Raw genomic sequence first — 26,869 nt, forward strand, 5'->3', positions numbered from 1 at the left:
TTGTGTGTTGAGATTTTTTTTTGCATTTTATTAATAACAATTTTTGTTATAGTATCAACAATTTTTGTCATAGGTTGAGAATTAATTACCAATGTAATTAAATTTGTAATTTTCGCATCTAAAATGTGCTTGTTATACCCTACACCAACATAGTGGAGGTTATAGTTTGTGGTAGGAATGAGATGGGAAAGCAAGGGGGCTTTTCAAAATTCGATTTAAAACTATGGATAGCAGACCATAATATATTAATGGGACCCCTTTGGGAGTATCATAAATTTCCCAGGAAAACTCATCTTATCCGGAAACCAGAGTAATATTTGAGCAAATGGAAGTATGTACTTACTTTTAAAGTGAAAAACTAATTATTTTAGTTCGAAAAAAAATTCAAAAAATTACTGGTTACAAATGTGCTTACCCGACCTTTCCGGGCTTAAGCCCGACTATACAATTATTTTCTGTGTTTATTAATATATCCGTTTACTCACTGCTCCATAAACAAATCATTTTATAGTACTTTTTGGAAAAGTTTTTATATAAAGTATAGATCGACGTTTTTTTAACCGCTGGTATCAACTAAAGAAATGCTCTAGATAATTCATTACATATCTTATTCATTATCAGGTAATGTATGAAATAACTACATTACATAGATTACTCATTACCAACATTTTAAGATTTTTTACTGGAATTAAATTGTCATTCAAATACATACGTATACTCATGTTTAATTGGTTCTGTTTAATTTTACCCTTAAGGTTTTATCACGAAGTGATGATGATGTTGATTCTAGAGAGTTGGTCAGTTATTGTTTGATTTAATCCAGTTAACAAGTTTATTTTGTGTTATTATTTGCCACTTAAACACACCTTTGTCATGTAAAACAGTACGAGAGAAGAAAAAATTGTTATACGTTTATTTCAATGAGCATACAGCACAAATGATACCAATTAAATTTGTAATTTGTTTTTCATACTTTTTCTGTTGAAACATGTTTGTGTATTTATACAGACATTTGCGTAATAAAAGACTACAGATTATATATAATTGAATATTCTTAGAAATGTTCATGTATAATTGAAGCATATATTTTTTGCTCCAAATCTATACACATCGATTGGATTTAATTAATTGTTGTAACGAATACAATGCGATTTGTGTGATTTAGAAACATTTAATTACATTTATCGAATACCGACCGGTTTTTTTGTTTTTGATTTTGATTTTCTTTTAATTTTTATTAAGAGAATATGTGGAATAATTTTGTTTTTCTTTTGCAGTCAATAAACCAAGTTAGACATTAACAAGTAAGAGTGTTATATTTGGCTAAAACGAATCTTATGTACCCACCACTAAAACGTGTGCCATTAATTTAAAGTGAATTTTGGAAGGTTGTCCTATATATGAGTTCTCTATCTAACGATGTTTAAAATATTAATAACGAAAGTCAAAGAACTATAGAGGATAGTTAAAACATTTCTGATCAAAAAAGAACACTAGCATTTTTTTGTGGACGCTATTTTGTGGTAGATAGATATTGCTACATCTTCTTTGAATTTTAAACCACCCAGAATATACATACATAAGTAGTATGGTGTCTCAACAAAAGAATAGAGTAATCCGTAATCAAATCAATTCGGAGCGGTGTTAGAAGTACGAATTTCCTTAAACCGAGTACATAATACTTGATTCAATTAGGGACCAATCAAGTACAAAAATTCTAAATTATTGTAAATACCCAGCAAATACTGGGTAATGGCTTTCAGTTGTAATTACTTACCTATCAATGTACTTTTCAATGACTACTACATATCGTTTGGATTACATAAAAGTAGTCTGATAATGTCTTACTAATAATATGTTATATAACTAATTTATAATTCATTAGTAAACTTGCCAGTAAAGATGTAGAAGCTGTATATGTATTTTCATGCGATTTACAATGACTACTTTTTCTAATTACTTGTAATCGTTTGTGGTAAGTACTTGCCTCCAATGACATCACCATGTTAAAATAATGACTTAAAATGCTATTGTGTAAGTGAATTTTAGCATTTTAATCCCTTACATGGTAATGAAAGTTTTTACTGGGTATATTATAAACTAAACGAGAATTATTTAATTTGGTAAGAAATTAGATTCAAGTACCAATGCACTTAAAAACCTATCTCGATGCGTACTTATTTTAAGTGTTACTTGGCAAAATCGTAGTTAGATTTTCAAGTAATTTATAGATTGAATTTAAAATAATAATCTTAAATGTAAAATGTGATTTTTTTGTATTAAAGAATTATTTATGATGAAAACAATAACTATTAATTATTGTAAATTTGATGTCAAACTGTCTGTCAAATTCTTATAGACACATGAGAAAAATGGTAGTTATGATTTAATGGCTTCTAGCAATTTGCATTTATGCTATTGGGAGTTTTTTGATTAAAAATTTTAACGGGGTTTATACGAAATTCTAGTAAAGTAAAATTTACTGCATGGAAGTACTGAAGAAGTGATGATTTTAACACAGGCTTATCATAGGAGAGATGTCCTTTTTATTTGATTCCAAATTCACTACTTCCGAAGTCATTCTCAAGAAGTAATTTTAATGCTCTTTTTTCGAAGTTATTCGGAAGTGAAATTGTAGTATTATAGAATAAAACTAATTTGACTTAAATAATATTAACATTAATTAGCGTAATAGAAACATTTAATACAAAAGCCCAAATATAAAATTTTTTATCACATAAAAATGTAAGAACAAAAAATATATCTTCAACATTAAAAAAATAGAATTACTTTTGCTTCTTCGGAAGTCTTTAAACGTCACTTCCTCAGAAGGTAAAAAAATTCAATTAGCGCTACTTTTGAAGTGGTGATAAATGTTATTCTTTTGGAAGTACTTCGTTTTAATTTATTTATTTAATGAATTAGAAAGTATTTATATAACACATTAATTAAAAGTCGTTATTAAAGTACTTCTATGTAATCTGAACAATATGTAGTAGTCATTAAAAAGTATGTTAATAGGTAAGTGGTTACAATTGTAAGTCATTACCAAATTTTTTCTGTGTAATGTTGTGAAAGTTGATTTTACGAAAAAAAACGTGAAAAAAAACTTATACATTTTTAATAGTTTTTTATAATATTCACTCTGTAAATATTTGCAAGTATAAAAAGTAGAAATTTATTGTGCATTTGAGACTCGTTAGTGTTTTTTTATTAGCATCTTTAATAAAAAGACAGTTGTTAAGTATTTTATTTATCCAAAGGAGAAAGTTTAACATTAAAAAAACATATCGTTATAATGTAGTGCAAATAAGTATAATAATTTAAATTCATTACAAATTAATTTACTTTTTTTCTAATTTAATATAACTCACAACGAGACATTTCAATTTATTTTTAATTAATTTTTAAATGATTTCAATTATGAGTTAATTTTAGTTTTTAATAAAAACTAATTAATTAAATGTAATTGTGTTTGTATTGAATTTATTATTAAAAGTTATTATTTTTTGTTTAATTAGATTGATTGGTTTAAAACGCAGTGCGAAAAAGTAAAGTAGTTCAACAAAAAAAATTTGTTGAAATTTCCCAGCAAAAAAATTTTGAAATTATGGCAATATATAAGTAATGTAGAAAATGAGCTATTTTATACATTACGTGGTAATGAGTAGATGTTATCAACTACAATAGTATAGTTTCGAATCTTATAAGACCGTAATGCAAATTGGGACTACTATGGATAATAAAATATAATTTCATTATGGAAATACTAAATAAGTTTCATAATTTTAAACTCTGTTTTGTTTTTGCACCATACACTTTTAATACGATTCTTTATACCCACCCACAAAAGAATATATGTATATGCTGGGTACTTATTAAAATCTAAGACGATCTAGCCTTGTCTGTCCGTCCGTCTGTCTGTTGAAAGCACGATACAGTCCGAACGGAAAGAGCTAGATAGTTGAAATATTTCTTATAGGTAAGGTTTGTTTGGTATTGAAAATGGGCAAAGTCGGTCCACATTTTCGCATAACCCCCATACAAGTGGCCCCCCGAAAAATAGCTTTAACAGTCATAACTGTTTTAAAAATGCGAGTATGGCGATGAAATTCGACCTAAATAAGTTTCATATGATCCAAATTCTCTCTACCAAATTTTGTGAGGTCCATAAATGACCCTATCTTTCATATATGGTCCCCGCCAAAAATTATTTTAACGCCCATTTAAGCCAAAATTCGATATAAGTAACGATCAAAAATCTACATACCGAATTTTATCAGTCCATAATTTACCCTACTCCCATATATGGCCCCCTTCAGAAAATTACTTTAACGCTCATTACTGCCTTAATAATAGGAGTATAGTGATTAAATTCAACATAAGCAAGTTTCTAATGAGTTAAAATCTCTCAACCAAATTTTATGAGGATCGGTCCACAATTGACTACTCCAGATATAAGGCCCCCTTCAGAAAATGACTTCAACGCATAAATAATACTGGCTTAAAAATGTAATTATAGCTATGAAATTCGATATACAGAAGTAAGTTTCTTACAAGCCAAAATCTCTCTACCGAATTTTATAATTGACCACGATTGACCGCCTATATATGTTCATGATTTTAAAATTGGACAAAAATATTTTGTTTTTAAAAATTAATGTTTTGTTAATCCATTTACGCCGTATGCCGTTTGATGGTGGGATTCGGCATAGTCGAATATAACACTTTTACTTGTTTTAATATCAAACAAAATTTTTCAATAAAGAATAGTTGTACAGTGAAAGCTTTATAAGCCGATATAAAAATGTAAGAGCAGATAAGTTGTTTTTTCTTTAAAACTATCTGGTTCATATAGGGTGAGTGGAGTACTCACCCTCTTCCTTAGAGAAGACGTGAGTATTAACAATCCTTACTTATGTATGTTTGTAGTAGCAATGCATAAAATACTGAAACGACGTACAAAATACTTACAAATAAAATCATATAAAACTCTAAGTTTAGGCGGGAGTAATGAGCAATGAATTGTTACAAAGACAAATCAAATCGCACAACCTGTTGTAAAGTGATACAAGTTTACAGATTTTCCAGTATATTTTAAACACACAAACCTACAAAAAGTATCTGTATATATTAAAATATCACCACTTTTTTCAATTACTTTAAGTAAGTTCAGTAATCTGTCAGAGAATTAAAAAAATAGAATATTCTGAACTTCCCAAGACAAAAACAGTTAAAAGTGTAGTTCTCTTTTTTCCAGAAATAATTAAATTATTTATAACAATTTTATGTTATTGATTTCCGCTTAATGAGAATGTGAAATAATTTAAAGTAAAATTATCCAAATTATTTCAACTATTTATACAAATTTAATTTGTATTTGTTATTTTGCTGGTTTTACCAAATATTCATTTTTTTTTTTGGTGGAAGTCGTACCTTTTTTCAGCTGTTGGTTCATTTATATCCAAGTGTTATTGACAAAATATGTGTTCTTTTGTTATATTAATTAAAATTAATATTTGTTTTCTTTATTCAATATTTAATTAGTTTTTTTTTGGATTTTTTACCATTTCATTTAAATTCTTTTTTTAAATTTTGTTAACAATATATTTTTAAAATTGTCTCAAATTAAATCAATATACACAGTTGTTTGGAAAAAACAAATTTTGCTGGTTAGTTGTTTGGTTGTTTGTCTGGCAGTAATTGAGGCAAATAAAACCGCCAGAAATTTATAAATTCGACAGGATGTTTACTGATAAAGGTATTTTTTTCACATATACACTAAAATATTTCTTTGAACACTTGTCGTTGATAAATATTTTTTAAAATTTTTATTTGTATTTTGGTTATAATAACTAATTTTATTAGTATAAATTTTCCTTGATTATTTTTTTTAATTTAAATAGAAACACATTTATTAAATATTAAACTTTATTAGGAAAAAACAACATTTATTAAATAAATATTTCTTAACACTAGAATAAAATATTTCTGTTTTTTAATCAAATATTTAGTTTTTTTAACTTTTTTTTTTTTTAATTTCACACAAAATTTTATATCCTTTTGTATTTAATTTGTTGGCAAATTATAATTTCTCTAATACCTTTAGATTTAGATGTCGGAATAATCAACCGTTAATATCCGCTGACGTTTAAGAACTAAATGAATATGGCGCCTAAAATGTACATTTCACTTGAAAATATTTACTGTTTGTTGGCTCAGACCACAACATGTTTGCTACGAACATGTTGCGTGATAAGAATTCTAAAATGGTTGAAATAAACCAAAGAAATAGTATGTAATCTGTTCTGCAAAAAAATAATTCTTTATTATTCCTTTAATTCTTGATAAAAGAAAATCATGAAAAATATGTAGTTTTTCTGAAGAAATTAATGAAAATTTTTAACGTTAACGGGTTGTTTTTAGTTTATATAAAAATTAAAAATGAACTTTATTTAATTAATCCATTTTTATACATTCCATCAAAAAAGATGGGAGGTATATTGATTATATCACCCCGTTTGTAACACATCGAAATATTGGTCGTTGAATCACAAAAGTATATATTTTCTGGGTTCCTTTTAAATTCTAAGACGATCTAGCCATGTTTGTCTGACCGTTGAAAGCATTATAAAGTCTGAGCGGAATGTGCTAGAGAGTTGAAATTTTCCACAAATATTTCTTATAGGTAAGATTTGTTTAGTCAAACAGTCATAACTGTTTTAAAAATGTGAGTATAACGATGAAATTCGACATACATACATTTCATATGAGCCAAATTCTGCCTACCAAATCGGATCGGTCCATAGTTGACCTTACGCCCCATATAAGGTCCCCTTTAGAAAATTACTTTAACGCTCACTACTAGTTTAAAAATAAGATGAAATTCGACACAAGCAAGTTTCGTATGAGTTACAATATTTCTACCAAATTGTATGAGGATCGGTCCACAATTGACTCTAATCCCCATAAAATGTCGGTCTCAGAAAATTACTTTAACGCTCACTACTAGCTTAAAAATACGAGTATAGCGCTTAAATTAGACATAAGTAAGTTTCTTCGATCACAAACCGAATTTTATGAGAATCGGCCCATAATTGATCTTACCCCCCATATAAGGCCCCCTTCAGAAAATGACTTTAACGCACATTTCTAGCTTAAAAATGCTAGTATAGCTATGAAATTCGATATACAGAAGTAAGTTTCTTACAAGCCAAATTCTCTCTACCGAATTTTATATTTGTACCCGTTTGACCGCCCATATATGTTCATAGTTTAAAAGTTGGAAAACAATTTCTTTAATTAATATTTTGTTAATTCGAAAGGGATGTGTTCATAAGTCCTATGACTTAAGTCCTATTTCAAATAGCAACCTAATGTTTATATGGGAGCATTCAGCATAGTCGAATATTACACTCTTACTTGTTTCCAAATATTATTAATATCTAGTACATCTTAGAGTAATTTTTATTTCAATTATTTCATAGTTCACTTTAAATTATGAACTTTTATGGATCTTAAACTATAATATTAAATCAAACTATTCCCGTATATATATTTTTTATATTATTGTTGTTAGCCTTAATCAATTAGATTATAAAATTTAATTTCTGTCAATTAAATTAGATACATTTTGCACTGTAAGTTATAGTAATAAAATAAAAATATTGGATGTCCTTATGTTTCTTTTATGAAGCGTTTTTATTTTTAGTAATTTATTTTTACTTTATTTTTCTCTTTTCATTACAACTTTATACATGAAAAAATAATAAATACACTTTTGCTGGTCATTTGCCATAACTTAAAACTCATCCTTTCATGTAGAATATTGTTGTCTTTTAATTTTTTTTTATTGTTATAATTCATTAAAATATAAAAACAAAATACTCGATAAAAACTAAGAAGCGCTTTTAGTGCTTTTTAAAAAAATAGAAAATTTTTAAATTATTTTACTACTTCCCAACACGTCTATGAATAATTTTTACTTAAACATTTGCTGCCGACAGAAATTGAGTTATGTCCATTCAATCTACGTTCTAAAAAATAACACTGTGATACAAATTTGTACCCGATTTTACCCGTATTTAGCCGCTCACTGTGCTTTTATTCTGGAACTAGTTGGCAACACTGAAGGTAAAAGAAGAGAAAATGGCATTCAAAGTATTATAACTTGTTTGTAACATAACATTTGATTATTAATGTGTATGAAGAACATTTCTCTTCATTTTTTCATCGTTCCATTGAATGAAAATTAAATTTTGTTATATGTTAATTTATTTATAATTAAACAAGTAAGAAAGTATAGTTGGACTTGGCCGACCATATGATACCCTACACCAGTTATGAATATTAAATGTGATTTATTTTTCATGATAAAGCATTTATCTTAAATGTTACTTTTATTCCGATTTATTTAAGCAATTTATTGACGAAAAATTTATTTTCTAAAAAGGCTTGATATGAGGGTTAGGAGCAAATGTGGACCGATCCCGATAAAATAGGCTGGATAGATTTGTAATTATATAATATTTGTCTGTGCTAAATTTCATTGCAATAACAGTGCTAATAAATTAATTGCGGATCACTTTCTGAAAAGGGCTTTGTATGGGGGCTAGGGTCAAATGAAGTCCGATCATTTCGAAATTCGGCAAGGTCATGAAGGCTTGTATAAAACTTAGTTGTGCGAACTTTCTTCGAGATACATTTATATTATACATAATTATGAGCTCAAAAGCCCTTTTCGGGAGGTTCAGTTGTATGGGGGCTAGGTGAAATAATGGACCGATTTTAACCATTTCAAAAGGCTTCGTCAAAACAAACGTGTGTTCCAAATTTCATCAAATTATCTTGAAAATTGCGACCTGTACTTTGATAACAACGTACACACGGACGGTCGGATGGACGAACGGGCATCGTTAAATCGACTCAGAAAGTGATTCTGAGTCGATCGGTATACTTTAAGGTATAGTACTAATATTTTAATGCGTTACAAACATCAGCACAAACGCATAATACCCTTCCCACTATAGTGGTGTAGGGTATAATTAATTTATGTCCTTAATTGAATAAAATAAATTTTGATTTATTAATTAAAAAATAAAGTCTTTTTAATTTTTAATAATTTGGTGACAGTATGTGCAAATTTGCTTCTTTCAATTATTTTCATAATTGAAACGCAATTGTAACATTTTCTTACACCATATAAATATTTAGTAGAGAACGTAATATACATATTTGCCTGATATTCTTAAAATGTTCCTTTCGTAGAGAAGTACAATAATGATTTTTATATTGTATTGTTTCATAAAATTAACTTTTGATGGAAAATAAAAATATCTTCAGATCTATATACATATATTTATAAGCAGTTTCCAAGTAAATTGCAATTTATTTTTTTTTAACTAGTGTATTGCATATTTTATATTTATGCATATGTATGTATATATGTATGTACATTAGGATGTCCCGTGGCCCACTTACGATGCGCATTAATGTAGTAAAAAATTACTTGTACTAGTAAATTACTTTTATATGTATGTAAATCCTAAAGTCCTAATAATATTTATTAAATATAAGTGCTAAATAATCCTTAATTATAATGTGTAAGAAATACTTCAACATTAATTAGATTAACAAATAAATGCAACTAATGTAAGGAAATGTACGAATTTTTACAGAAGAGAGGTAGATAATTACGTTTAATTACATAATTTAATACATTATTCTTAGTTTATTAGTTTGACGTAGGAAGTATGTTACATTAGATCCGAAAAAATATACTTAGGCCACTATCAGTTCTATTATGAGCTCCTTTATCAGAATCTCTGGTGGCAATCGAACCCACGACCTCTATACTGACAGACTGACCAGTTTTCCTAAATTGTAATTCTTTCAAAGTATTGCAATATTATGAATGAACTATTCTTGTGGAAAAAGGTCGTTTTTGATTCATAATATTTATTACAAAATTCATGCCAGTTTTCTGTGTGGATTTTAATAATATTTTACAGCCAAAGTGAAAACAAAGTTTTCATTGTATTACACAGAGGGAAAAAACCGGTAGGAAAGTACCGAAATTGATAAAATATGTTATCAAAAGTGAGCCTAACACGTTTGTTAACATTTATATAACGGATGTGTATAAAATTTAAATAACACACAGTTATCATTTTCACAACCACCGTTGTAATTTTGACAATGCATCGTTGTCATCGCAACAACGCATTGTTGTCGTTGTAACAACGCATTGTTGTCATTTCGATAACGCTTTGTGTCATTTCGGCAATGCAACGTTGTGGTTTCGACAACGCAATGTTGTCTTTTCGACAACGCAACGTTGTCACTTTGGTAACACATTTTTTGTTGATTTAATAACATCGTGCATTTTTTTATATTTTTGTTGTTGGTTTGGCAACTATCCGTGCATTTTTTGATAACGAATATTATTGAAAAATTATAAACCCTTTGGTGTCAATTTGGTACCAGGCGTGTATAATTTTAAAACGTATTTTTTCCCTCTGTGTACATACTCGATTTATATTATTTTTCAACAAAATTAATATAAATATTATTCGAACTGCAATCGTTCGGAATATATAAATAAATAAAAAATCATATAAAAACAATCACTCGAAAGTAGTTATATGTATGTACTATATCTCATATTATTTTAATACATATGTATATACATATTTACTCTTCATTCACCTGGAAAAATATTTACTTATTAACTGTTATTTTTTTAATTATTTAAATGGTTTTTCAATGTAAAAATTTCATTATTTTATCATAATGAAATTAAGAATATTTTAAAGATTTTTTTTATTTATTGAAATATCGAAAAGGTATATCCATATTTAACTCATTACTTTTTGGTGTAAATTTTTGCTGGGTATTTAATAAATGTTTTGAATTTTTATGGAAGTGAAATGTCTATACAACGTTGAAACAAACTGACAAAAAAAAAGAACAACCAAAAACCATATTTTGCCGAACATTTCAATACCGTCAACAATAACAGCATTTAAAACAAAAGTAACTTCGAAATGCCTCCAAGTAGGGTTTAAACAAAAATTAAAAAGTGTACTACTGTATAAGCTTTTTTTTACAGATATACAAAGAACAAAGACTATTTTGGCACCCAAAATCCATTTTTATTAAGAACACCAAAAATGGAAGCAGTTATTTTTGCTTCAATTTTTCAGAGATCTATTTTCGAGTAAAAAACATTAATACTTTAAATACAATATTGTGTGTGTGGGTAGCATTCATTCATATGTTTTTGACAGTTTAGTAATTCCAAAGGAAAGTTGGCTTATGCAAAATTTTAACATGTTTTTCGTCTAAAAAGGAAAATTTACAATTTCAATAAACTAGAAAAAATACTATTTTTAGGGACGACAAAACTTTTTCAAAAAGTAAAAAAAAAAGTTAAATGAAAAAAAGTTTGTATTTTTAACCCAGGTTAATTAAAACTATTTTTTAAATACAAAAGTTTTTATATTTAATACTAAAGAAGATGTCTAAATTTATCGATAACGTTTTATTTATTATGTAATATGGCTTAAACCAGCAATAACTTTAATTGAAAAGTAATGAGTTAAAATGCTAAAATATACTTACATACTAGCACTTTATGTCAATATTTTAACACGGTGATGACATTGGAGCCAAGTACTTACCTCGCTCGCTTACAAATATTGTTCTGAACTTGTTTCTTTTTTATGTTAATTCCTTCCTAATTAATTTTAGCATATAAACAAAAATATGAAAAATTTTCTATCCTTATGCAAAACAATAGCCTTTGTTCGTTGTTATAATAAATATGTTCAATTATTTAAGTTAAAATCTACATTTTTGTATGTTTATGTAAATACATTTGTATTTACACGTTTTATTTATTGTTTGCTTGTTTGTTATCACATTTATTTACTTAAAAAAAAATAAGAATTTCTTAATACATAGACATTCCACCAGGATAAATAACTGCTTACATTTATCCTTCCTACGCACCATGAAATTGCTGCTAATGCTGACTTCTTGACGTAATATTCCATTTAAAAAAAATCGTTTTTAAGCATAAAAACTGCTTTTTTAAATTAAAAAAATAAGGGTCGTTTGGATTTGGTAATTATACCCTACACCACTTTAGTGGGGAGAGTATATTGGGTTTGTGCTGATGTCTGTAACATACAAAAATATTCGTCCTATACCCACCTTAAAGTATACCAATCGGCTCGTCTCGTTTTCTGAGTCGATTTAGCTATGTCCGTCCGTCTGGCCGGCTGGCTGGCTGTCCATGTAAACCTTGTTACAATTTTTGACCCAAGGACGAAGCCTATTGAAAATGGTTAAAATCGGTCCATTATTTCACCTAGCCCCCATAAAACAGAACCTCATAATTATGTTAAATATACATGTATATCGATAAGAAGCGGCACAACTAAGTTTTATACAAGCCTTTATGACCTTGCCCAATTTCATAAAGATCGGTCCTCATTTGACCCTAGCTCCCATACAAAGTCCCCTTCAGAAAATTACTTGAATGTCCAAAAGTAACTTATAAACACAAATATCGCGATGAAATTCAGCACAAATAAATATTATATAAATATAAATCTATTCACAAAACATTATGGGGCTTGGTCCATATTTGCCCCTAGCCCCCATATAAAGCCTCTTTCAGAAAATTAGTTTCTCATCCATAAATTGCTTAAATGTATCGGAACAATGAATTATTATGAAAAATAAATCACATTTAATATTCATAACTGGTGTAGGGTATCATATGGTCGGTCACGCCCGACTATACTTTCTTGTTTGTTTTTAAAATGAAATAAAAAAGACAAAAGAAATTTTACTTTTTGCTGAATTTTTAAATAGTATAAATATAATCAAAAAGTATACATTTTCTAGGATTTTATAGAAAATTATCAGCAGTTTTTATATTTAAAATAAATATAGTTTGCTGCATTTTGAAAAACAATGCTGCATATTTCCTTTAATATACATTATTATTTCTCTTTCTAAAGTTCTTTCTTAAACTCTGAATATTAACTTTGATTTGTAAAACTATTCAGATGTTAGTTGTTCTATTATCAAACATTTAAATCGATTATAATTAATCCTATCTTTCTTGCCATGTGGCGAAGAACTACTTTTTGGTAAATCTTAAAGATTTAGATAAAGTCTTTTGAAGCTAAGATATAATCTGCACAAGAAAAATTAAAAGACAAACTGTCAATTTAATGCAAAATAAGTAGAGATAGAAAGAGCTTCCAAACTAAATTGAAACAAGAATAAAGATACAAAATAGTGCTGTAATATTCTACTACTTTTGATTACTCAATACTACTCAATACTTTTCGTTTGGGTACTCAATACTACTCGATACTTTTAACGGTTTTATTTTAAATTAAAAACGAGGAATTTTTCCTTTTTTTAAGTAAAGTTAGACCAGACATCACACCTCTTTTGAGACATTTTATTTTTTTAGATAGCGTCGATAAATATTTGTAACTTTTTAACTATTATTGCAGTGTTTAAATTATTTTTACATTGATTTGATATTGCTAAGAGTTGCATTTCTAATAATGATATGGTCTATATTAGATTTTAGAGCTGTATTTTTTCACATCATAGCCGTTAAATTTAAATAAGTTAAATCCATATACAAGTCTGAAAGTATTGAGTAACTACTTTTTAGTATTGAGTACCCAAAAAATAGGGCAAATACTCGATACTCGATACCCACTACTCAATACTTTAACAGCACTAATACAAAAATATAATGAAACAAAGAAAACTAAATTTGTTTAATAAAGCACTTGATTCCGAAGTGTTGACATAAAAGAAAAACAAGAACAACAACAAAGGTTAAAGGAAAATATAGATGTATAGGGGACAAAAAATTTTCTTGATTTTTTGACTTGATGTCAATTTAGCTTAACTTTCTATCTACATGTTGTTATTTCTTTTTTTTTTGTAATATTACAAAACTACTGCCAAAAAGAATTGTAAGTATAAACTTATGTTTATTGCTACAATGTGACCAAAAATAAAAAATACAAAAAAATTTCGTTAGAAAATATATTTATTGGTGGGATATGCTTCAAATTGAAACATTTTAATTACACAGAGTGAAAATAAATATACACGCCTGGTACCAAATTGACACCAAATTATTCAATAACATCCGTTGTCAAGTATATACATACGTACGACAACACTATGCAGTGTTGACAACGCAACGTTGCCAACAATGTAATAATTCGTTGTCGCAATCTAAATTTTTTACACACCCGTTGTCTAGAAGTTAACAAATGTTTGTTAAAAATTTGGTACCAGGCGTGTATATATACTTTTCCCTCTGTGTAGTACCTTAATGTAATTCAAACAATTGTTTATATAAAAAATCTAATAATTAATATTTGTCACACTGTTCGTACAGTACAATGTTCCATATAGCTTTTGTGTGCTTATTTAACAAACAGGCAACTAACAAATCCCTAGAATTAATCTACATAACGGACTAAAATCTAAAGAGGCGTAAGTTTATTTTAACGACAACCAAACAAATTTAATGCCGCCACAGCAAAAAAAAAAAAAAAAAAAACGCAAATAAATGCCAGCTATTTATTAAAAAATTATGTATTTGTGATTTCCTAATTTTTTAAGTTAATATTTAACAGTATTAAACATTACGGTTAATAAATGTCTTTAATTGGTTGGTTTTTGCTTGAATTTTTTTGTCAAAATGTTATTTCCAAGAAGTGTTTTTAAATTACAGGCTTAGAGATTAAGTTGTTATTTAATTACATAATTCATGCAAGTTTCTATAGAAATATATTTTGTACAATAATATTTTCTCAAAGTTGTTGACTGTGACCTTTGCATACATTTCTAGCATTTCGCTTCAAAGAACCGCTCATCTTTTGTGGTCAAAAAAGTATCAATCCAATGTTATGACACCTACTTAGTTCTGAATTAAGGCATATTCTAGTAAGAGAATGATAGAATCGAACACTTCTGCAGTTCAAGAAGTGCATTTTTTAACACCAAGAGTGATTTTACTAGTTCTTTTTATAATCACCATTAAAGAAGATCTATTGATTTTGACATTCTATTATAACACATCGAAATAATGATCATAGACCAACAAAGGTATATGGGCAATTTCATGTCAAGTGACCCAACTCAAGAAATCGATTTTGATGAAATTTGCACCAAGGTTAGTACTATTGGATAGTAGGCCAGACACCACTATCGGTTCAGAACTGCCGGACTTGGAGGGGGTCAAAGTTGGACATTTTGGTCATACAAAGCTTTGTGGTTACTAGCTGAAAAATTTGTGCAAATTTCATACAAATCGGAAGTCATCGATTTTAAAAGTTGGAGCACTTGACAAGAATTACCCATATAAATTGATTGATTGATTGATTGATTGATTGATTGATTAAGGAGACACCAAGCACTGCGACCAAAATTAATATATTTTGGTTTACAATTGGAATTCACAGAATCTACATATCCTCGTCACAGTGTTACCAATAATGTGCTGGTGGTACCTAAGTCCACAGAGTCCGGTATAAAGTCCCGTTAGTAATATTAAGTCACTTTTGTTAAGTGACAGTAACTTTTGGGATTTATCCTTTATTAGCATTATGATGCTTTTTGCTTGTCTTAGTCCAGATATTCACTCCTAATGACGAAGAAATTCAGATTCAAAATATGAATCACATTTTCCCTAATGTATCCTTTGGGGATACTAAAGAATGGTTCTTTGCCAGACAATCTGCTCTTTCAGAGTGTCCTTCAAGGCCAGGTACCCAAAACATTTCATATGACAAAAGGGCCGCCTGAATATCCTCAACGAGGGCTGAAATTTTTCACAAATATTTTCTATCGGTCCACATTTCATAAAGATCTCCTTCTAAAGAGTTCGGTCCTTAATTGACCCACATTCCTTATATTAATAGCGATATATAAGAAAGCTTTGATGGTGATTATATGTACGTATAAGATTCGGAATAGTCTTGTTTTTTTTTACTTGTTAAGATTGCTACTGATGTTCATGACCTGGTCGGCATTTCTCTTCCGTATCAAAAGCAACACTTTTCAATTTGACATCAAAGTATAGGACTCTGTAATAATGTGAAAATTTTTGGAATTAAATGCAGCAATTAAAGGTTTTTGCACCTTTCCATGTATGACTCAAGTTCTAGTATATTTAAATTTATTTGTGCATTCATATTTGGTGGTATAAAAATTTATTTATGAAACGAACAAATATTTATTTTTGCCAAAAGTGAATAATTTATACACATAGTGTATAAGTATATAATTATGCACATATAAAACTGCTGATAATTATATCTAGTTTTAATGAAACATGTTTATGTCAAATTAAATGGCATTGATTATACCATACACCACTATTTTTGGGGAGCATATTAAGCGTCTGAGCTCGGAATTATTTGGCTTAAACATATTACTAGATGCAACATAAACGTATAATTGTAAAAAACATATTTTAAATACATTCATCATTACTGGAGTATTTCATGTTCGGCTTAGCCTTTTGACCATATTACCTTAGTGAGAAGGGTATTAAATATAAGTTTGTCAATGAGTACATAATTTAAAAATTAAATATAAGCGTAAAAAATACCCATGTCTCTCAGTTTTGCCCAAAGTCATGCATTTTTTATGGCACCCAAATAATCGGGGCCTCGGTGTAATTTTTTCAAAAAATTATAATTTTCTCAGTCTCAAATCTTACAAACCGTTTTGAATTTTGCTTTACTCTCAAGATCAAAAAACTTAAAAAAAACAAGTAAGAATTCTATATTCAGCTGTGTCGAATCTTATATACCCCTTACCATGATGTGTTAAAAAACAGTCAGTACGAATTTTATTACAAAAAATCAAAAAATACCAATTGCAAAACGGTAAGGTACCAAAAAGGACCCTTTTATGGGTTCTCACTTAATCCAGACTCTACATATTTAATTTCATGTTTCTAGGTTCAATATTATAGAAATTTCAAAAAGTACATTTTAAAGAACGAAAAAGTACCAAAAAGTCCTCTTTTATGGGTTCCCACTTAATCCAGGCTCTACATAATTATTTTCATGTTTCTAGGTTCAATATTATAGAAATTTCAAAATGTACCTTTTGAAGAACGAAAAAGTACCAAAAAGTCCTCTTTTATGGATTCTCACTTAATCCAGACTCTACATCAGCGTTGCCACTCACAATTTATTTTTCTTACCAAAGTTCCGACAAAAAACTACCAAAACGTTACAAAAACTACCAATTTTTTCCTTAGGTACAATTGCTTCTGTTTAGAGTTCCATTATTTTTAAAACTAATATGTAATATCATACAATGATTTGTTCTAAATAATCAATGGTTCACTTTTACGTAATAAGACAAAATTTCCAAATACTATATAGTTATGAAATACATAATTGCTGTTTTCGACAAAATTTGTACCAAAATCATTCCCGAGAAAATTGTAATAGTATTATATTCGGCTATGATGAATCATATATGTATATCCACCATCAGCATCTATCGTATAAATTGAGGACTTTATGGATAAATCCTTTTATTATACTACGGTTAACTAATTTGCTATTTATTGATAATAAAATTATTTTCCGTAAAAGGGGATATATGGCTGTAATAGGATCAATCGTGGACCAATCGACATAGATTTCGGTTGTTAAAAAACTGTTTCAACAGACAGACGGGAGGACATGGCTATATCGTCTTAGAATCTAATAAGAACCTAGAAAAAATATATACTTACAAGCGGAATCCGAAAACAAAATAACCCTAATATTTTTATACCCATCAAAAAAGGATTGGGGTATATTAATTTTGTGATTCCGTTTGTAAGGTAGTAGACCCACCAAATTATATATTTATTCATGAATCTTCTTAGAAAAAAAATGAATTAGTGTGGCCTCCAGTAGGTTAGTGGTTTATGTTATAGTCAGACCTGACGTCGTACATTCGATTTCCACCTGAGGCATTGGTTAGGAAGTGCACAACGGGACCGATGCAGGCCTACAAGTATTCCTTCGGATTTTATATAACATCCTCATTTCAAACTAACTAACTTAATAACATTCACAAATCAGAAATGTTGAAATACATAGAAACTTAATATTTTCATAGAACAAACAATATAAACTTAACAAGGATAAACCTAAGATTGACGTATTTATTAAAATTCTTATTACTTTGCCATAACAAGGTCAAAATGTTTATAAATTCATATGCATGAGATCAAAATTATCTCATCCTACCAAATTTGGACCAAAATTTAAACCTACCAACCAAACTACCAAAAGTCATTTCAGAGATTTGAAACTACCAATTTTGGTCCAATTGTGTCCAAAGTGGCAACGCTGCTCTACATACTTAATTTCATGTTTCTAGGTTCAATATTATAGAAATTTCAAAAAGTACCTTTTGTATAACGAAAAGGTACCAAAAAGTCCCCTTTTGTGTGTTCTGACCTAATCCGGGCTCTGCATACTTAATTTCATATTTCTAGGTTCAATATTATAGAAAATTCAAAAAGTACCTTTTGTAGAACGAAAAAGTACCAAAAAGTCCCCTTTAATGTGTTCTCGCATAATCCAGGCTCTACATACTTAATTTCATGTTTCTAGCCAATAACAACGTAACGTTTGTTATCTTTTCCTTGTGTCTAAAAACAAGAAATCACAATAACAAAAAAGTTTACCGTTTGATACTGTGTTTTGTTTTTGTTTGTTTATTGTTTTGTATAAACATGCACGAAAAATGTAAATTTTTCATGAAATTTTCAGAGGTGGTCTCGGATTTTTACTCATATCTTCGTTATTCATGGACCGATTGGGCTCATTTTAAATAGCGTTCTATTCGATCGTATTTCCGATAGAATTATTGAAAATTCGGATCTCGCAGATATCTGGGGTCTTCTGAAAACTGAGTTCAACATACACACAGACAGACAGACAGACGGACATGGCTAAATCGACTCCGCTATCTATAAGGATCCAGAATATATATACTTTATAGGTTCGGAAAATTATATTATAGAAATTACAAACGGAATGACAAACTTATATATACCCTTCTCACGAAGGTGAAGGGGATAATAATTCAAGTGCTTCTCTAAATTAGGTGTATACATAATATTTAAATATCACTGAATCAATAACACGTATACGTACTGGTGTCGTTAATCAAAACAGTACAATTTCACAAGGTAAAACTTTCCTCTTTTCTAAATGAAAAAATTAAATTGAAATTTTTTGATTTATTTCTTCACAATATTTGTTCTTTATTACAAGATTTACAAATTTGCCTCAAAGAGTAAATCAAAATTCCGAACGATTTTTAAGATATGAGTCTGAGAAAATTATCAATTTTGTGCAAAATTTACACCGTGGACCCAAACTTTTCTAAAGAGCCCAGATATCTGCGGGATCCAAATATTCAATAATTTTATCAGGCTTGCTATAGGGATAAAATACTATATTCTAAGATTATTATTTTAAATTTTTAAAATAAATTTTTTATATGTCAATTTATATAGTCGAGGGCATAGTCACCTTTTTTGTTTTTGTTTTAGTTTTGTATAAACATAATTAATTTTCATGTAAACATCAACAGTTTTTGGAAAAGCGGTTTCATTGAACAAATAATTATCTGCATTTTGCAAATATGATGTTTATTATTATGACATTAATTTATACATTTCGAATATTAAAAGAAGAGTTAGTTGGAAAACAATATGCATATTCTTACACTTAATTGCACATTGTAATGATGAAATATTTGTTCATATTAAATGTAAGTACACTTTAATAATATTTTCATTATAAAAATACTTTAATTTACGAAGTTTTTTTTTAAATAAAATTAACTCGTTTATAGGAATTAATCAATATGCATTTCTTAAAATTTCCCTTTACTTATTTCTTATATTTATATTTATAATATATGTAAATCGAAAGTCACCTCTAAGTTGTCAAGTCAAATATAATTTAGACTTTTTAATGAAAACCAGTTTGTTGCTTGACATGAATGTAAATAAGATTTGTTTTAGGAATTGTGTTATCACCATCACCACAAAAACAACAGAAATTATTTAGCTTCATGTCCTTGTGTTTAAATTAAATTCCTTAAGGATTTATATTGTTTCAACATGTTGTTGTTATCATTTCTCTTCAAAATAAATTAAATTTTTTTTTTCTAAATAATATAAAAAAATTAAATAAGGTCAAACAAACGTGTCCAAATAATTCTTACTCGTTATAAACAAAATTCTCTAAAATATTAACCACAAATGTTTAACAATCAACAACAACAATCGGTAGAAGGAAACAAATAAATAAATGAATGAATATTTGTTTATAAAGTCCTTTATTAAAATCATTTTTAAGGTCCTTTTCCTATTATTACATTTAATTTTCATCTATTCAGGTAAAAGTTTAAACCATTTTTCGTTTCATTGAGCATTTTTATGGACACAAGAAATTCGAAAACATACATACATACATACATACATACATACATACATACATACATACATACATACATACATACATACATACATACATACATACATACATACATACATACATACATACATACATACATACATACATACATACATACATACATACATACATACATACATACATACATACATACATACATACATACATACATACATACATACATACATACATACATACATACATACATACATACATACATACATACATACATACATACATACATACATACATACATACATACATACATACATACATACATACATACATACATACATACATACATACATACATACATACATACATACATACATACATACATACATACATACATACATACATACATACATACATACATACATACATACATACATACATACATACATACATACATACATACATACATACATACATACATACATACACACATACATACATACGAATGTATATGAATTAATACTTATATCTTTTCTTCCGTTTCTTTCAGTGCATCAAGTTACCAAATTTATTCAACAACAACAAATTTGTATTAAACTGGTAAGTATTTTATGTAAATTTTTAGTTTTGCTTTAATTCCCACGAAAATAGAAAAGTATATTTTTGCAGTTTGTGTTCAAATCAATGTTTTAAAGTTCCCAAATATATCCGGTATATAAATCTTGAATGAATCTACCAGAAATGCTTTCAAAAGTTTTCTTTATGAAATCGGTCCACAAATAACGAAGATATCATGAAAATATTGTCAAAAATTGTAATTTTTATCATTGCAATCAACACAATGAAAATACAACAACATACACAACATCATTGTTATGTCCCTAAGTTGTAGCAAATAATACACCTTCTTTATCTTTAACACCCGTTAACACCAATTCCGGTTATCGTTTAACCGGTAGATATTCTGCCGGTTAAAATAATTTTTGTATTAAAACTGTCAATTTAACCTTACGATAAAATGTAACCAGACATTGAGATAATGGGGGTAAGTGACTTAGAAAAGGACTGTCTTTACTCACTGCACAAAGAGTACATTCGTGACGAAAGGCGAATTAGAGCCAACCATTATTCACCATTTCCCGTTAAAGAAGTGTCACAAGAATAGACTATATACCTATGTACTAGACTATATACTAAACTATGGACTATAGACTAATCTATAGTTAGAGCATATACAAGACTGTAGACTAGACTATAGAATATACTACATATTAGACTATAGACTAGATTATTAACTAGACTATAAACCAGAGTGTCCCAAGGAACAGCCTTTTTAAGAATTTCATGTTGGAATACCACTCAATCGGCGTCATGAAATAACTCCCCACGAAATAACTCCCCAAATTTGTGGACTTATTTCATTATGAAATAATTCCCAAATTTAAAAATGAAAAAATGACCCAACGAAATGAAATAACTCTCCCTAAATTCAAATTCAAATGAAAAACGAAAACTTAATTTTAAAATGAAATAAGTTCCCATTTAAAAATTCGGCTCTAGATATAGAAAATAACAAATTATGGAACAAGTCGGTTTTAGTGATATTTTTAAAAAAAGTAGGTCGCTCATACTTTCAAAGTTTTATACATTTCAGTTTAATCGCTTAATAAAGATTTCCTTAATAGCTGGCATGCGGCCGTGCGCAAGAACATTCTACACTATGGTATGTCCAACTACGGCTTCGCTTAGTAAATATTTTTTAAAGAGCCGGCCTAAGGCCGTACGCTTTTGATACAGGGAGAGTGTATTCTTAGCGAAGCCGGTGTCCAATATACCCCAGATGATAAAACTTTTGCGACCGGCTAAAGGCCGGCAATCAAACATATATTTTTTTATTTAAATGTAATGTAATAAATTAACTCACCAAAAATATTTTTAGGGATTTTTTGTATTTTTGAATTTGGAGGAATTATTTCCCCATTTTAAATGTGAAATAATGCCCCAAAAAGCGAATTAAATCCCCAAATTTCGTTGTTTTTGCTTTCTGAATAAATTTTTAGGGTGTTATTTAATTTTTTTTTGAGTTATTTCGTCGGAATTTATTTAATGACGCCCACTCAATCGATGCGTATTATTGTACTGAACTCGAGAAAAATAAAAAATATTTTTTTTGGAATGGTCTTCAGTTCCTACCAGCGATTGAAAACCCTGGCCTCAATATAATTTTGGAAAAATAAAATATTTTCTTTTCTTTCGAAATGGGTCACAAATATTCCGTAATTTTGAGCTAATTTCGAAAACATTTTTTAGAATATTTTTGGTCCACAAAATGATTTTTAGTGGATTGGAGGAGCACATTTCGCATTTTATCGAAATGGGTGTCCAAATTGTCGTAATATTTAGCTCATACAGAAAAATATTTAAAAATTAGTTTGGCATTTGGTTTATTCCATTTCAGAAATTGTCACCTTTAGAACTGGTTCTGTAATTTTTAATGATTCCTTTTTTCGATTTTGGAATATTTTATAAAAAAAAAATTAACAAATTCATGGCGACTTTTTTTATGAATAATATTTCATGAGTTCTAGTTTTTGAAATATATTTTTCATCGAAAAAGACTCAAAGCTGCATAAATATTTATTCATTATTTTTAAGATGAATACTAAAAGTACAATTTACTTAGAATAACACCACAATTGTTTGCATTGATAGAAAAAAGTTTTCATTTTATATAAAAAAAAACAGTTCTTTTGGAGAAAATAAACATTTTAAGTAATGAAATAAAATAAAGCAAATGATAATAAATTTTTACAAACAGCAAATAAAAATATTGACTAAATGTGGGTACGAAAGCTTTTAAAATTTAATTTGTTTAAATTGAACTGTTTTCTTTTGAATATTTTGAATTTTGCTATTTCATGTTGAGGGTTGTTTTTTCCCTTTCTTTTGAAAATCTAAAAAAAAGTGTAGGTTAGTTTTTTTCAAGTTAATATTTTGGTTTTTGCTTTTGTAAAAAGCATCTAATTATTTCTTAATAAACGTAAAATTACTTGTGTTTCTTTTTTTTTCGTAAATTCCCTGTGGTTAGTACTTTTGGAATTAAGGAAAAAAAATAAAAATCATATACACTAGGGTGACCCCAGAATGGATGTTACTGATGTTTCGCTCGGAAATGAAATTTTTGTTTATTTTAAGATAATATTTCTTAAAATGCTTGTACTGACGTCAGTATTTGCTAATAAAAGGGATTTTTTTTTTCCTTTTGAGTCAGCTCTTCAAATATTGACTCTAATTCAACTTTTAGGGCACACCCTATAGACAGAAATTGATAAGTGTAAAAACGAACAGTAATAAGTAAAACTACTTAAATTTGTTTTAATGAAACAAAAATCCTGAAAAATAAAAAAGCAAATAAAAAAGGTCATACCACATATAAAATGGATTAAAACGATATACATACATACATACTTATTGTCGAAATACAACACACATTTAACCAAAAATAAAATTTATCTTGCTTTCTAAATTTCGGTATTAATGAATTTTAAAATTCTATCTAGTTAAAAATGTTCAATATATATACATACATATGTACGTATCAACGATTTTGGTTTCTGAATCATAGCATTGTGTTAAATGGTATCTAATTTACACGATCCTTTAGGGTATGATTTAAAACGAATTTCTACTAAAGCTTATTACTGTTATAGAACAATTTTAAATCTTTAAAAGTTAATAAAAACAAATTTTATCATTTATATCCTGACGTATCCTTGACATTACAGTCGTTTACGTAATTTGTAAAGATCCTTTTTAATTTTTTTTGTAATTTGACAGCAAGTGTTTAAAATTTAGTTTTCAATTTTGTTGAGATTGACAAAGGTTAAATATGCAGTAAACAAAGAATCTTTTACATGTACATACATATGTATGTATGTATGTATGTTTTTAATAAACCAATTTATCTATATATATAAAAGAGTAGCGTTACTGACTTATTCATCATCAAACAGCCCAAACGGCTGAACCTAGAATCATGAAATTTTGACAGGTTTTGTGTTCTTGGTTATGTTTTTGGAAATTTGTACATTTAGGGGTAAAAACGGATAAAACTGGTTTTCTTAATTATCTTACCTAATATTAGTGATACAAGAAAAATTTTAAATGCACCTGTATCTACTCTTAAAATAGGCAAATGGGTGTCTGGTACTTTTTTGAAATTCATACTTTTAAGGTGATTTGGGTACCTTTTTTGGCCCTTTATAACCTTTTAACTAATAAACAAAATAACATTTTTGTAAATATTTTGAATATATCTCCCAAAGTTATTAGACTCCTGTTTCGTACTTTTTTAAAATTCAGTCCTTTTTGGGTGTTAAAGGGTATGTTTGGTACTTTTTTTTAGCACATTAAGAAAACTTTTTCGTTTTATTGAATTATTCCTATAAAATTACGGATTAACTCTGTAATATTTGTTGAAACAACATTTTTGCTATTTCACTGGGGAAAAAAGTGCCAAAGTGAAAGCACAATTTTGAACATTTTGTAAACTTAATTCTCAAAAAAGTATATTTCTAAGCGAAAAGGGGAAAAATTGTACTATTTTTATCAGTACCTACTTTACACTAAGGTAGAATTTATTCCACTTTTGGAACTTTTCCATTCTTCAAATGGTACCTTTTGGATTCTCTATAATGGTTAGCCGGAACACATGACACAGGGTCCTTATTAAATGAGACTTTATACTCATTTTTTACTTTTTTAAAATTTTTACGATATTGAACATAGAAATATTAAATTTAAATGTAGGGACCTTAGTGAATGAGAATCTACTGAAAGGGACTTTTGGTACTTTTTTATTCAGTAAATTATATTTTTTGAGTTGTCTATAATATTGAACACAGAAACATAACATTTTTGATTAAATGAGAATCTATAAGATTCTCTGGGTAGCGAAGCACCCAGGGTATGCTAGTATTTTATATACTTGCTGAAGGACGTTTTGTTGGCCGAATATTCGGAATGTCATTATCAAGTACATATTAGAGCCCTGCATGAGTAACTCTATTTGCTACACACAATGAGTGACTCATTGCTTTGCACTCAACTCATTGTTTGTTTAGAATAGTATTTACAAAGTTTTGTTATACTCAAACGTTGTGAGTACTATCAAGTGAATGTGCAACTACATTCAAATCGAGCGAGTAAACAATTTGTTTATGTTAAAACAATACAAAATAGATTGTTTGAATCGAATGAATCGATTCAAACTTTTTCTTGAATAAATGGTGAAAATTTTGAATGCTGTTAAAACTAGTTCCTGTGGCCCGAATTCGCTGAAATTTGGTAGTCTTGAGTACAATTGATGACAAGATAATATTATGTTCGAATATTCGAAATTAAGTTCGAAAATTCGAAGTTATGTTCGAAAATTTTTTTTATGCTTTTAAATTATTCTTTGAGTCCAAAAAACTAAAAAAAAAATTTTCGAAAATTCGAACTCATGTTCGAAAAAAATTTAAAGCTGATAAAACCAGTTTCCGTGGACCAAATTGGCTGAAATTTGGCAGTGTTAAGTACAGTTGATGACGCTACTATATTATCTTCGACTATTCGAAATTAAGTTCGAAAATTCGAAGTAATATTCAAAAAATCTGTTAATTTGTCGAACTTAAAAATTGTTTTGCTTTCACTCGATTCACTCACTGTATACTACTTGAATTGAATCACACAAACACTCTCATTACTTGTTTCGTTTGAATTGAGTATTGACAACATTCCTTATTTTCAAATATACTATTCATTTCATTCATAAAACAATGAGTGAGTCAAACACAGTGTTTGAAAAAAATCAAATGTTTTAATTTATTATTTAAGTCACTCATGCAGGGCTCTAGTACATATGTAATTGTTGGTTGAACTTTTTTATTCTGAATTCAATCATGCAAGTGTAAAATGCATGAACTTTTTACAATAAAAATGTGTCACATTTATAAAGTTTGTTTTAAACATTTTTCTCTGATTCATACAAACATAAATTACCCCAGCATAATTTTTTTGTTCTTTTCAAAAAAAAAAAAAACTTCACGTTATTCTACAGCTTTTATTTATTTGTTCACCATTAAACTCGTTTTAATTTATTAAAATTGATGAATACACATTAAAAAATAATATAAATTGTCAAAATCATGTTCATGCGCCGCTTGTGACGCTTTTAAAGGTAGATCTACTTTAAGCATTCTATGTCTCAAGGTATTCTACGCTTCAAGTCACTCTACGCTTTTTTGTGCATTGATTCTACTTGGTGTAGACCTCCAGCTTAAGCGAGATATTTGGGGACGAAGGCTACA

General features: G+C 28.2%; 2 protein-coding genes across 6 annotated transcripts in view; one reads left to right on the plus strand and one right to left on the minus strand.

Moving 5' to 3' along the window:
• LOC119607953 (gonadotropin-releasing hormone receptor) overlaps nucleotides 1-6,174 on the minus strand; it is a 34,744-nt gene extending 28,570 nt beyond the window's left edge. For 2 of the 4 annotated variants that reach the window (XM_037962149.1, XM_037962132.1), the window contains exon 1: nucleotides 6,104-6,174. The gene's annotated coding sequence lies outside the window, so the exon portion shown is untranslated. Of the gene's footprint in view, nucleotides 1-5,436; nucleotides 5,916-6,103 lie in introns of those variants that run through there. The other 2 variants (XM_037962140.1, XM_037962123.1) reach the window with 1 other exon arrangement.
• LOC119607992 (U6 snRNA-associated Sm-like protein LSm2) overlaps nucleotides 1-26,869 on the plus strand; it is a 115,329-nt gene that overhangs the window by 38,738 nt on the left and 49,722 nt on the right. For both annotated transcript variants that reach the window (XR_005231778.1, XR_005231777.1), the window contains one exon: nucleotides 21,070-21,119. The gene's annotated coding sequence lies outside the window, so the exon portion shown is untranslated. The remainder of the gene's footprint in view (nucleotides 1-21,069; nucleotides 21,120-26,869) is intronic.

This window comes from Lucilia sericata, unplaced genomic scaffold, assembly GCF_015586225.1.
Source record: "Lucilia sericata isolate MDLA Ls3-8-SP2 unplaced genomic scaffold, ASM1558622v1 Contig000021F_arrow, whole genome shotgun sequence".
Lineage (NCBI taxonomy): Eukaryota > Metazoa > Arthropoda > Insecta > Diptera > Calliphoridae > Lucilia > Lucilia sericata.